We start from the raw sequence: 13,390 nt of genomic DNA on the forward strand, positions 1-13,390 counted from the left end.
GGGCCACAAGAGTGAGAGGCCCGCGTACCGCAAAAAAAACCAAACCAAACAAAACAAACAACAACAACAAAAATGTTAATTATATTTATTTATTTGAGGCTTCCCTGGTGGCACAGTGGTTAAGAATACGCCTGCCAACGCAGGGGACATGGGTTTGAGCCCTGCTCCAGGAAGATCCCACATGCCGCGGGGCAACTAAGCCTGTGCACCACAGCTACTGAGCCTGTGCTCTAGAGCCTGTGCTCTGCAACAGGAGAAGCCACCGCCATGAGAAGCCCGCGCACCGCAACGAAGAGTAGCACCCCCCTTGCGGCAAACAGAGAAAGCTCGCTCAGCAAAGACCCAACGCAGCCAAAAAAATAATAATAACTTATTTGGCCATGTGGCATATGGGATTTAAGTTCCCTGACCAGGGATCGAAGCCATGCCCCCTGCAGCAGAAGCGAGGAGTCTTAACCACAGACCACCAGGGAGGTCCCCAGGAATTTCTTCACTTTAAGGGCATAAAACTTTAGAGGCCCAAAAGGGTGTACCACACAGTAAAGTTTCCCTCCTGCATCCGGGTCTCCACCACCCAGTTCCCATCCCAGAGGCAACTAATGTTTCTGGTCTCCCCTGTATCCTCCCAGAGCTGCTCAGACATTTAGTTATAAAAGTAAACACCGGCCCCTCACCAGGCCATTCATCTGTTTCCTAAATGCGTGGTAAGCACCTTCTCAGCCAGGCTCCAGGCAGCCAGAGAGAACCCTTACCCCTTAGGGGATCTAGGGGTTGCAGGGGAGAGGAAGATCTCTCAGAAGGGCAGAAACGGAGCAGAAGGGATGGCCTTCCAAGGAGAGGGAACAGCATATGCAAAGGCTTAGCGGTGTGACACCTGATGTGTGTCCAGTTCCCTAGTGTGCCTTCTGCATGCGAGGCAGGAGGGGGTCTGCACCACCTCGGTCAGGCTGGACTCCCAGAGTCCGGGGTCTTTGGGCTACAATCGGCATGCTCTTGCCCCTCAGCCTGAGGTCTCTCAGAGTCTACAGAGGGTTTGTTCATCCGTCCCTTCCTAGAAAGGAGCCACCCCTGGCCAGTGGGACCCCTGGCGTCTGCTTAGCCAGGGGGCTGGGCCCAGCCCTAGTCCCGAGGGGGAGACCTACTTTACCATGGTTGTGAGGGTGAAATCAGTTTATAGAGTGTTTTGTACAATGCTCGACACAGAGTACGTTTGCAGTTCGTGTTGGCGTTGTAACTGTTCCCAGGACACCCTAACCATCCCCGTCTCAATGTCCTCTCTCTGTGGGAACGTAAGTATCCTCCTTGCTCACTCCTGGCCCCCCAGATTCTTCTCCAGGCTCCCAGAACTCCACTGAACTGCAGCCTTCCCCTTGGTTTCTCAGGGAGGGCAGTAGGGGGAGCCTCGCCGGGGCACAGGACCCTGTGAGCTGAGGTGTTCACAGTGGAAAGACTGCCCCTCCTGGCCCCTCAACTCCGCCTCTTCTCACCCACCCTTCTTTAAAAGGAACCCACCCCCACTCATTACCGAGCCCCAGCAGCCAGGCCCTGGCGAAAGCCCTGGCTAAAGGCAGCAATTAGATCGTTAGCACCAGCCCCAACCCACCTGCTTGGAGTCCCTCAAACGCATTTTAATTATAATCCCTTAATCTCCCTCAGATGGCGAGGCTGGCTCTAGGGCTTTTGCCCCAAATAGCCCCTTCCCTCACTCTCTTCCCCCAATTAAGGGGTCCTCTCAGCAGAGAGCCCCTCTCCCAGCTAAAGGCCTCTCCGCCTGGGAGCGGCCGCCTCACGGGCTCTGTCGCCCTCTCTACGGGAAGTGGCCCCAGATGGCCGGCTACTCCGCCTGACGTCCCCATGTGTGTGGCTGCGCCCCCTCGGATTATGTGCCTCCTGCCTGGGCACGAGCTGAGATGCCTGGGACCACTCGTCTCTGCCTTGGTCTCCTCTTGTCCTGGTTTCTTTGTGTCCTCCGGGTAGCATCTCCCCCCCGACCCTTTCACAATGACTTCTATTTTCCTGTCAACCCATCCATGCCACCCTGTCCGGGCCAGCTGTCTCCTTGGCAATTCCATCCAGGAGCAGCCAGGTTCTGTCACAGGTGGAACTGAGGCCAGGGCCCTGACGGGACGTCTCCTGGTGGCAGCGCTATAGTGACCTCCAGCTGACCTCAGCAGAGTGCAGCCTTGCCCTCCCGCCCCTCGTTGCCCATCAGGGCTCTGAGACCCTCCGCCACGTAGGGACTGGCAGAACATTGGGCGGCCTCTGTCCCTGAGCTCTGAGCAGGGCAGAGGCAGGGGGAGGGACAAGATGACCCAGCATGTGGCCCTGTCTGAAGCTGAGCCTGGATGAAGCTCTTTCCTGGGAAAGTTCTGTCACTAATTGACTTGCAAATGCCTTGTTTGTCCCCAGATTCATAATTAGTGCTAAGGATTTCTAGGGCCCCATCCCGGAGGGGGCTTTTTTTGGGGCAGCCTGTTCCTCTCCCCTCTCTGAGGTCGGCCGGGCTGGGGGTGGGCAGAGCCGGGCACCGGTGCCCAGCTGCCGTCCAGCGTTCCCACGGCTCTGGTGCCAGCGTGTGAAAGGCGAGGTGCGGGGGACGCGGGGGCTGGGGCTCCCCGCCATCCTTCAGCCGGGACCAGGGCCAAAGCCCTGAGGCTCCAGGAAACGCCAGAGCTGGGGAGCGGAGCGGGCAGTGGCAGTGGGTGGGGGCCGGCTGGCACCCCCAGGAAGGAGAGCCCAGCCGGTGCCTGGGCTGGCATTGGCCGAGCCTCCAGCAAAATGAATGGGCCAACAAGGGGCCTCTCTTCCCCACGGCTTCCCCACAAAGGCCTTGGCTACACCATGGGATGTGGGGGACCAGGGGCCACCGAAGGAAGAGGAGAGGCTATTCTCCAAGACGCCCCGACTCCCAGCCTCTGCATTCCCAGAAAGGGGCCCTGGGCTGGGGCCGCAGTGCCTTGGGTTCAGGCCCAGCTTGGACCTGGATCTGCTGAGTGAGGAGGGCAATCCTCCCAATCCCTGTGGGCCTCAGTTTCCCCCACCGTATTATCCCTGGCGTCCTTCCCAGCCCTGATGTCCCCCTCCCGGCTTCTGCCCACTCAGCTACCCTCACAGCCACACCCTACCTTCCACCGCCAGTTCCCAGCCCTCGGCAGGCCCTCTCTGGGCCTGAGACCCAGCCAGACCTCCCCTCAGCGGGCAGCAGCACTCCTCACTCAGGCACAGCCTCCCAACCCCTAAGGCCCTTCAGTTCCCCTCAGGTTAGGAGGAGCGGCTTACCAGAAGGGAGGAGTAAGGAGATCCTAAGCCGTGGCTGCCTGCCATGGAGTCAGACAGCCCAGGGCCCTGCCATTTGCAAACTGCGTGACCTGGACCTGTCAGTCTGTCTGGGCCTCATCTGTGAAAGGCCTCACAGGGTTATCACCGGGAATAGTGAGACAGTGGAAGACACTCCATGTGGGACCTGGCACAAAGTGCATACTCAATCGAAATTCTTTTTTTTCCTGCCTCCCTTTCAAAGCTTTCTGCAGTCTGCCTGCGTTTCTGGGTGACTGAGATGTTCTTTCACAGTCCACCCCCATCTTTTTTGCCTGGCTCTCTCAGCAGCCCCTCTATATCCCTCATTTCCTCTACAGTTCATTTCACAGGACTGGCCATTTTCCTTTGGTAAGTTCTTCCCAAAGTCTAACCTTCTATTGCAGGTTGCTCCTCCCCAGGCCTGGCCTCTTCGCAGGCTGCCCTGCACCTGGGGCCCTGAGGGAAGGGGGTAGGGATGGGCTCTATGGTAACCCTGAGAAGAGAATGCCCTCTTCCCTCATCTGCATACAGACGGTCTCATTTGCATACAGACAGACCTCATCTGCATATGCTCAGTGGGACTCTGAGAGCAGATTCTTAAGTGTCTGCCTGGACACTCCCAGCCCAGTCCTGGCATCCCTGTCGAGGGAGGGGTCCCTCCCCACCCCTTCTGCCCCTGTCTGGGTCTGGGCCTTTCTGTTTCCAAAAGGCAGCCCACCCTCTGTGGCTCCTCTCCCACCTGCTGTCACTAGTGTCCGGCTTTCTTTTCCTGTGCTCAGATAAGTCCTTCCTCCCACCTCCTCGTGCCGCCCCAGCTCCTTCACCAGGAGCCTCCCTTCCAAGCCAGGAGGCCAGGCCGCTAATGGAGGCAGAGGGCTGCTTTTCCCCGCCCAGGCCCCCCAAAACGCAGAGGGTAAGGAAGCCATCGAAGGTTGATGCTGAGGCTCCAGGGTCCAAACAAAAGCAGGGGGAGGGGGAGGGCAGACCTGGGCAACTTCCTTCTTGCTGAACCCAGGCCAGACCCGGTCTCCATTCACCCCCTCCTCCTCCTCCGGGGGCTGACCCCAGGGCTGCAATGGGTCCTTGCAAGGCTGCGCAGTTGGAAGCATCCTGAAAGTAGGTCTGGGAACTTCAGAAGCACTTGCCTGACCTGGTGAGCCCAGGCTCCGCCCCTTAAATATGCCAGATTGTGATACAAATGGAACTGCCTTTTCCTGGGCGCATCCTTGGCCTCAATCAGCCCTCCTAGACCCTGTCCTTGTGGGGGGTCCTGGGGCTCCTTGGAATGTAGGTTAGGGGAGCTTGGAATTCTCCTCATGGGCCTCCACCATGCTGAGGACCCGGGACACAGCCCTTCCCCTCTCTGGCCTCAGTTTCCTCTGTAAAATGAGGAGCTGGGCTAGAACAGGTGGCTCTTACCGCGTTCCTTCTTCCTGGAAATCATGCCCAGGTGCCTAGCCAGCATTCTGTATGCAATTTCAGCAGATGCAAGGATCCCCCTGTGGTTCATCTTGACCTGAGGCTAGGAGCCCTGGTCTAGAGGAGCTAAAACTGCTGTGGTCAGTGTTTAAACGGAAGGGGAGGGGTGTGTAGACATACGTACTTGGATGCGCAGAGTATCTCAGGGAGGACATAGGCACCAGTGGTTGCCTCTTGGGAGAGGAGGTGGGTGGCTGGGAACAGGGGAGGGTAAGAGGCATACTTTCCCTCTTGTGCTGTTGGAATTGAACCATGTGTATTATCTTAAGCCATTTTATTTAGAAAAATCCCAGGATTCCAGCTATAGTTCCATGGAGGGATTGTTGTTAGATGGGAGGAAGGACTTTTTAGGGAGTGGTAGAAGGCTTAAAAGGAGCTGGCACTCTGGACTCTGCTAACACTTTCCAGCAGGAACTCTCTAGAGACTGGAGGGGGGGGGGCGCTATCTTTTGGGGGAGCATGTTTTATGCAGGTGTGTTATGGGGCAAATGAGGCCAAGAGCACAGTTCCTTCTTGCTGTGGTTCCCCTGCTCCCTCAGGTTCCCTCCCAGGTATTGTTGGGAAGTCCTACCTGCTGTGTAACCTGAATCCCTTTTGTTAAGCATATTCATCCCCTTCTGCCTCTACTGAGGGTGGACAGAGAGGAAGCAGGAGTGGGTGGCCCCGTGAAGCAGGGATGCTCTTTATCTCTGGTCTGTTCAAACCCTGGAGGACATTTCTAAGGATGTGTCCCTTGGTGGCTGAGACAGAGGGCCATCCAGTGACCTCCCACACAGGCACTCTGGGGGAGCAACCCCACCCTCTCCCATCCTCTTGGTCCTTGGGGTGGTACCTAGGGGCCTCCTTGGCTGGGAGCGTCAGCCCACTGCTTTGAGTTGGGACTGACCAGATCATGGATGGTGTTCCCAGGGGCCTTGGGATGGCTCAGAGAGGTGGGAGGAGCCAAGGAGATCTTTCCTCCCCAACCCATCCCCCACAGATGGGAGTTCTGTCTTAGTGAGGCTTCCCCCTTTTGTTGCAATGGTGGCTTTTATAGCATTGGTCTCTTAGAGGGAGCCCGGTACTGCCCTCCTCTCATTCAGCCCCTCCCCTGCCCAGGTACATCCACTACCACTAGTACTGTTGGTCAGTATTCAAGAGTCTTTATTAGACAGGAGATGGGACTTCCATCTCAGAGGAATCTCAGCTCAGACAACACAGGAGAAACCAGGACGGGTGGGATGGACAGCTTGTAGACCTGGGAGCAATGGTGAAGCAAAGTGTTATCCCAGGTGGCTCCAGGTACAGTGGGCTGCCCAGGCTGGAGGCTAGGGCCTCCCCACTTCTCTCTGGTTCAAAGGCTTCTTGAAAGAGCTCTTCAACTTGCTAGAGTTTAGCCTTATCTTTCAGTCAATCAGGACGGCTTCTCAGAGGGAACCCAAGCCAGCTGGGTGAAGTAGGTTCTTCTTTTTGGTCTGAAGAGAAAAAAAATGTCAAGATTCAAAAAGGTTCTCTTTGGATGGAGACCTTAGCAGGAGGCAGAGGGCAAGTGTCCAGTGGCCAGGAAACGCGAGAGACCAGGGAGGGCTCCATGTAAGAGGGGGCCACCATGACAATGGATGAATCTAGGAGCGTCTTCTAGGTGCTCTACGCAGGGCCATGGCAGGGGTTGTGTGTGTGGAGGCGGAGGCAGAGAGGGCATGCCCAGGGCAGGAGCTCAGATCCCAAACAGGAGAGAGGCTAGGCAGTGGCCCAGGGCACTTGCTTCAGGAAGACAGAAAGCATATTTCCTTGGCTCGGGACAAACCCGGGAAGATTTTGTTGACTTCTACAGCTCCCGTGGCCTCTTCCCCAGTCCTCTCTTTAACCTGCAAGGACTGTTTCAGCATTCCTCAGACTTCACTCCTGCACCTGAGAAGGAGCGCCCCTTCCTCCCCTGAGAACACGCAGAGAAGGCCTCCCCCCCATCTGGCCGTCTCTCCTCTCAGTCCCTCCGACTGTGTTTGGAACACGTTCTGCAGGAAGTCAGCACAGGGGAGGGAGACAGCATATGCTGTGGGTGCCACCGAGTCCCATTTGAAGCCCAGCCCAACTTACTAGTCCTGTGACTTGGGGCTCTGATTATGCCTTGGTAAAGTGGGGACAGTATCACCAGTTTTCAGGACCGTTGGAAGATTAACTGAGACAATGGCTAGGAAAGGGCTTACACAAGCAAGCGGGTGCCAGATCAAGGTCAGTCCCTTCCTTCCTGGGGTGGAGGGAAGCTGTGCCTAGGAAAGAATAAAACCAATAGGGGCTGCACAGAAAGCAGGTGTCAGAGGCACAGCTGTGGGCACAGCATTCCTTTCCTGCCCCACCCGGAGTGGGGAGCCCCCAGAGTTCTCCTCACCCGACTTCTCCAACAGCTTTAAAATCTGAGAAGATGGGCTTCCCTGGTGGCGCAGTGGTTGAGAGTCCGCCTGCGAATGCAGGGGACGCGGGTTCCTGCCCCGGTCTGGGAAGATCCCACATGCCGCGGAGCGGCTGGGCCCGTGAGCCATGGCCACTGAGCCTGCGCGTCCGGACCCTGTGCTCCGCGGCGGGGGAGGCGCGACAGTGAGAGGCCCGCGTACCGCAAAAAAAAAAAAAAAAAAAAAAAAAAAAAAAATCTGAGAAGAGAATTTCAGAAAGAAATTCTTTCTGAAATTCTAGGCCACACCGCTGTGCTGCCCATCTCTGCTCAGATCAGTGTCACCTTCCTCCTACCTAGACTCTCAGACTTTCCAGACTTGCCTCCTTCCTCCCTGTCCCACCTCCTCCTTCCCTGCCCTGCCCCCAACCCCACCTTTGCCAGTCCCTAACCTTGACCTTGACCATACTATGGAGGGGTGGGGATGGGAGGTCTGCCTCACCCCATCAAACTGGAAGCTCCCCAAAGGTAGGGACTCAGTCTCCCTCAAACCTGGGCTCCTTGAGGCCTGTGTCCCTGACGCCCTCTGGCCCTATTCCCAGCCTGGGCTGGCTCCCAGAGGCCCGGAGGTGAGCCAGCTGCCCCTCAGTGCCCGCTAAGTCTGTTAGCATCTCCCTCCACAGCTCTCTTTCCCCTCCTTGCTCCAGATCCTCAGCCTGTCTGGGAACCCTGCTAGCCCCAGGCTGGCTGGATTTAGGGGAACAGCAGAGGAAACTGGTGTCTGTCAGGGCCTGGGCAGGGGTGGTAGATGAAGCCCAGCGCAGGGCCCTCCTCTGGGTGGGGGAGGAGGAGTCCAGATGGAACAGTCTCCGCCTGTTACACCCTCCCAGCTCCAGACAGAGGGAGCATCTCCTAGCAACCGTACAGTAGCAGGGGGCTGGGAAGAGGGTGGGGGCTGGGAAAGCGGGGCGGAGAACAGTGATATCGTAAATTATCCCTAGCCCCTCCCTGCCAGCCCACCCTTCCTCAGTTGAGAATGGCCTTCTTTCTCTCTCCACCTGCTCCTCATTCAGGATTCCCTTGCAAAGCTGGCCCCTGCTCAGTGCCCCTTATAGGTGCCCCTCTAGCTCAAGGTGACAATTCTCAGCCTTCTGCTTGAGCTACAGAAGGAGGGAATTCTTACCCTCCCAGGATCTCTCAGGGACCCTGCTGGAACGTCCCCAGTGGCTGGAGGGGGAGACTGCCTTCCACCCCCACTGCACCCGAGCTAGAAGACTATCACTTGCCAATGGTCTCTGGCTCCTGCCTCTCTCTTTGGGTGGGGATGGGGGCAAGGAAGGGAAATTTCAAAGCATTTGTGACACTGACTCCACTTCTCTAAACAAAAGGTTTTAGACTTGGGACCTCCAAGTCTTTAAGGGGCACTTGGGCCCCTCACCAATCTGGCCAAGTCTCAGTTTCCCTATCCCAACAGCTGGAGTCCGGGAAGCTCAATAAAGTGATTAAAGCTGGGTGGCAGTTCCTTCCTTACCTCTCCAATTAGCCATGTCAAGCCAAGGGTCAAAGAACTTCAGCAGTACAGATCTTGGTTAGACACTGGAAAGGACTTCCCAAGACAGCACTAAGCAAGATCATGGAATTTCCTGGTTGGAGAGAGGAAAAGTCTGTCAAAGAAACAGGAAACTGAGTGGGAACCCCTTAAATTTTGTCTCATTAATGCTTTCTTAGCCATGTTAAATAACATATTAGAGAGTATTTAGCAGAGCCTGACATATAGTAAGCCTTCGTTTTGGCTATTTTAAAAAATCATATATTAATATGATTTTTTATTGGGTGGCTATCAAGAGGAGAGATAAATCCCCTGGAGACCTATCTCCCATCCTCCAGGAGCCCCATGGGAAAATCCAGATATGAGATAGTGCCCCAAGTACAAGATGGCAGCCAATTGCCATGGTAACAGCAGAAGAAGGAGTCTGGTTGGTTGCGGGGGCAGTGCCGGGAAGCCAGCTGGTGCCAGATGGACAAACCCAGCAGAAGGTAGCCCCAGCTGGGTGAAGCTCATGACCCTGTGCCCAGGGCTCTCCCTCCATATGCCAGCCTCAGCCTGTCCCTTCCCTCCAGGCCTAAAGGCTCCATTGCTATCTGTGGGGATTCCTCCTCGAGACTCTTGCTTGTACAACAAGGGATGACTGCTCAGAGACAAAAGACCCTCCTGCTCAAAGTCTCCCTGGCCCACCAGCCGAGAGGTCTAAACTGGTCTGAATTTAGCTCACTCCTGACAGTGCTGAGGAACCTTAAAATCAGGGACTTGGGAGGGTCCTAAGTGGCAAGGCTTGGAGGTACCATTTTGTCCTCATTCAGTGGAGGGTCACAATGTCTGGCTAAGGTTCCCTCTGGAGAGCATTGAGACGAGGGAGCAGAGTGGGTTAGGACAATGAAGGGAAATCGAGCTTCACTCCACCCCTCCTCTCTTCCCGGAATGGCTGGACAGTATTCACACAGGGCCAGTGGGAAGATCTTCCTGAGAAGGACGAAAGAAGCCGTGGTCATGGAGTCCATTTCACCACATAGCTGTTAAAAACAAGTGCCTCCCAAACGTGTCTCAGCAAGATGCTCACCTGCCTGAGACCAGAGAGCTCCAGCCAGTCCACGGAGCCCAGCCACGCTTCCCAGACAGGGCTTCATCACGTTCTGCACCCAGAGTCCCTTCACTCTCCTCCCCAGCAACCCACTCCCTCATTTCCAGACTCTGGAAGCCTTCCTGGATTGTCCCCATCTGCCTATCGTGGCCCCTCTAACTCTGTGTCCCTCAGCATTTAGAATGGGCACTGGACATCTGCACACAGCCTTTCATCCACACCGACATATTTGATCCTCAGGATAACCGTGGAAGGAAGTTAGGATCCAAAGACGTTAAGTGACTTGCCTAAGGCCACCCAGCTAGTAAGGGAGGGAAGATAGAATTTGTATCTTGACCAGCCTGCCCTATTCCAGGGTCGAAAACCAAAACCTCCTTCTTTTGTTGTTCTTCCTATGGCCGGAGCCCCTCTATCAAATCTGTGAGCAACCTGCCAGCTGAGGTGTGTCCACTGTCATTCTACCGCTTCCAGTGCCCCAAATCCAAACTTTTATTAGCAGGGACCAACCTATAACGGAGGGTTAGAGGTAGGGGAGAAGGTCTACCCACACTGCCAATTAGCATAAGTGACACTGAGGCCAGGCAAGGAGAGAAACCTCCCCTGGGTGTGGAGACCGAGGGGACCTTGGACTCCTTTTTGGGCTCTGGTCAGTCTTGATCCCAACATAGCCCTCCCTGGACAGGGAGCCCTGTGCAGAGCTGGAGGGGACTCTTATGCTGGAAGAAGAGAGAGGCTCCGGGCGGGGCCAGCTGCAGAGGTACTATGGGAGGGCGTGTACAGTTGGGGAAGGGAGGCTAGACAGGCCTGGCAGGATCGGAGATACACCTGGAAAGACATGGGGAGGGAGCAGGGGCAGAGCCTTGGTGCTGGAGAGGAGCCTGTCCTGGGAACGGCTCTACCATGGATGGCCTCACTGTGAGACCTGGCCAAATCTCAGCTTCTGTTTCCTGCCAGGACCTGGCTAAAGCTTGAGGCCACCCCTCACCCTCCCCTCCTCCAACCCCATGCCAGCCCACTCCCAGTGGGCCCTGGGAGCTAAGCCCCCGCACCTGACATGGCCACTTCCACAGCTACTCACAGAGAGGTCTTTGTGCAGAGGCTGCGCCTGGGGGAGGGGCGGTAGGCGGCACACCCACTTACATTCCACCCTAGTGGCCGGCAGTGGCATCGTCATCTCCTCAGCTGTCTCTCCAGCCTCTCACCCCTTCTCTAGGAAGAATCTCCTCAGAGCCTTGGCCCACCCCTGGACCCTCCCTTACCCCTTCTCCCACTCCCTCCTCCAGGAAGTTTCCAGGACTGAACTTCTCTGTTCTTCACTCCAGTCCCCAGAGGTCCATCTCCTGTCCTGACCTCAGGGCACTCACTGTGCTGGGGACCAACCTTGGCTTCTCCACGTCTCTTCCCAGGGAGCTCCCCTGAGCCTGCCCGACCGTGCAGGTGTGTGTGGCCGAGAGGAGTGAGGGTGATTCTAGAGGGGGAGAGGCAGAGACCCTTCTTCAGGTGGCTCCCACTCCTTTCACATTCCTCTCTTTGTTCAGAACCAGCCAAGAGCCAGTTAAGTTTCTGGTTGGTGCTGGGCTCAGTGGGCAGCTAGATTCGGGTTTCCTTTCATCCTGGGGGTGGTTATGTGCTGTCCCCGAGCCATACTCTGCACTCAGCACCTCTGAGGCTGTCAGCTAACTGCCCAGTACCCCCATCAAATCCAGTCTCCCTGGTGAAGCACATGAGCCTCCTAATAACCGAACTTCTGCCTCCATTTCCCATCTCCTCCCAGTCAGACTCCCTCCGAGGGACACGCTAGTCGCCTGACACAACACGCTCTTCCCTACCTCCTTGCCTTCACATACGCTGTCCACTCTCCACCACGCACTTCGTCAGCCGCCTTAGACTGTTAGCCCCTGCTTAACTTTGATCACTTTTATCCCCTTTATTTTATCACTTATCTTTTGGCTCCCTCCGGGAAGCCTTCCTTAACTCACCTAAGGTGTCCCAGGGCTCCGGCCCCCATGCGGCCACAGCACCTTGTATAGGTCTTCAGGACAGCAGCCTTTACACTGTCTTGTAATTATTCGTGTCTGCCTCCCCCACCAGGCTGCTAGGCCCTCAAAGCAGCTTTCACCTTCCTCTTCAACATAGCATCTGGCACACAGGAGGCACCCAATAAATGCCTGTTCAGTGAATGAGCTGACATGGAGATATGCGTAAGGGAAAGGAAGGCATGGATGTGAGAAGCGCTACTGAGGACGAAGTGATGGGCTCTGATGTGACTGATCTGGATGAAGGGGAAAGGAAGAAGGCAAATCCAGGATAATGCTCAGGATTTGCACCTGAGGACCTAGAAGTTTACGGATGCTATTGATAGAGGTGGGGAAGCAGGAATGTAGCTCAAGACTTAAAGCACAATGCTGATTGAGTAAGCATCTGAATGCCCTCCCTATGTTTGGGGAATGGCCATCTCATGAGTCTTGGAGGGAGGTTGTACTTATAAGCCACTACAGAAGCCAAAAGCACAGGTACTTTCCCTGGTTTCCTTGCAGCTAGGGCCTGGTCATGCGGTCCAGGCTTAGCCAATCAGATGCACCACTCCAGTCTGATCTGGGAGCTAATGACAGGACCACAGTAGTTAGGGTGCAAATCTGGAGTTTAGAGAAATGAGTGAGCATTTATAATTCCAAATGATGGTTGAAATGATAAAAGTGAAAGAGCATGAGTGGAAAGGAAAAAAAAAAAAAAAAAGAGCTGATAGCAGAACTTTGGGAAACAATTCTGACTGGAGAACTGATCTACCCAGAGGACTGAATGACTAGAACCCAGAATGAATAATCAGGGATATAACAGAAGAACCAAAGGTCACAGGAGAAGACATCAGTATGAAATGGATATCAGTAGGAAATGTTCCACAGAGGTCACCAGGCTTGAGCAAGGGCCATTTGGTCCAGTTGAAGAGTCTGTGTGAGAAGCTGGAGAGGGCACAGGTTTCACCAGTTATGAAGGTGGAAGCCAGACTGATGGGCTGAGGAGAGAAGACTTGGGACTTCACCTCAAGTACATAGCGAGGAGTCCTTCAGAGACCCCAGAGAAACCCTCAAACTGACAGATAATCCTGCCTGCCCACACCTTACCCTCTCCCCCTCCTTTTCCTGCTGATACTCCCAGTTCTGATTCTTCCTGTATTTTTTTTTTACACTCTTCACAGTCCTCCAATTTCTCTAACCACTGGCACCCATGAGGGGTCTGGAACTAAACTCAACACAGAGGCCTCTCTACCACCTCTGATCGTATGTGAGGTTCATGTCTCTTCTGGGGCTGCCATCCCTCATCTCTCCCTCCTTCCTTCTCTCCCCATCCTCTTCTCACAATTCCACTAGTAGGAAGATTCAACAATGTTCCTGGTCAGCCAGAAAGTCCTTCTTATGGTCTCACCTCCCTCCTTGTCCACCAACCAAGGCTGGCTCTCAGCCCACACCTGTCAGAGGCGGCCATTTTATAGGCGCCAGCTACCTAAGATGGTGGCCTCCCTCTCTCCCTCTGCTTCCGTTCCCACAGCTTGCCTCCTACCCTTGCCCCTTTCTTTCTGAAGCCTGAGCCCAACAAGGTGGGGGGCCAG

At 55.4% G+C, this 13,390-nt stretch overlaps 1 long non-coding RNA gene across 1 annotated transcript; it reads right to left on the minus strand.

Annotated features, from left to right (window-relative positions):
• Window positions 1-5,902: 5,902 nt before the first annotated feature.
• On the minus strand, window positions 5,903-7,265 carry LOC113613990 (uncharacterized). The gene is made up of 2 exons (XR_003430426.1): window positions 6,963-7,265; window positions 5,903-6,230 (listed from the first exon to the last, which is right to left on the minus strand). It is a non-coding gene; the product is annotated as an uncharacterized LOC113613990 (long non-coding RNA).
• Window positions 7,266-13,390: the final 6,125 nt, after the last annotated feature.

Source organism: Aethalodelphis obliquidens, unplaced genomic scaffold, assembly GCF_003676395.1.
Source record: "Aethalodelphis obliquidens isolate GAN/ISIS:26980383/991018 unplaced genomic scaffold, ASM367639v1 scaffold90, whole genome shotgun sequence".
Taxonomy (NCBI): domain Eukaryota; kingdom Metazoa; phylum Chordata; class Mammalia; order Artiodactyla; family Delphinidae; genus Aethalodelphis; species Aethalodelphis obliquidens.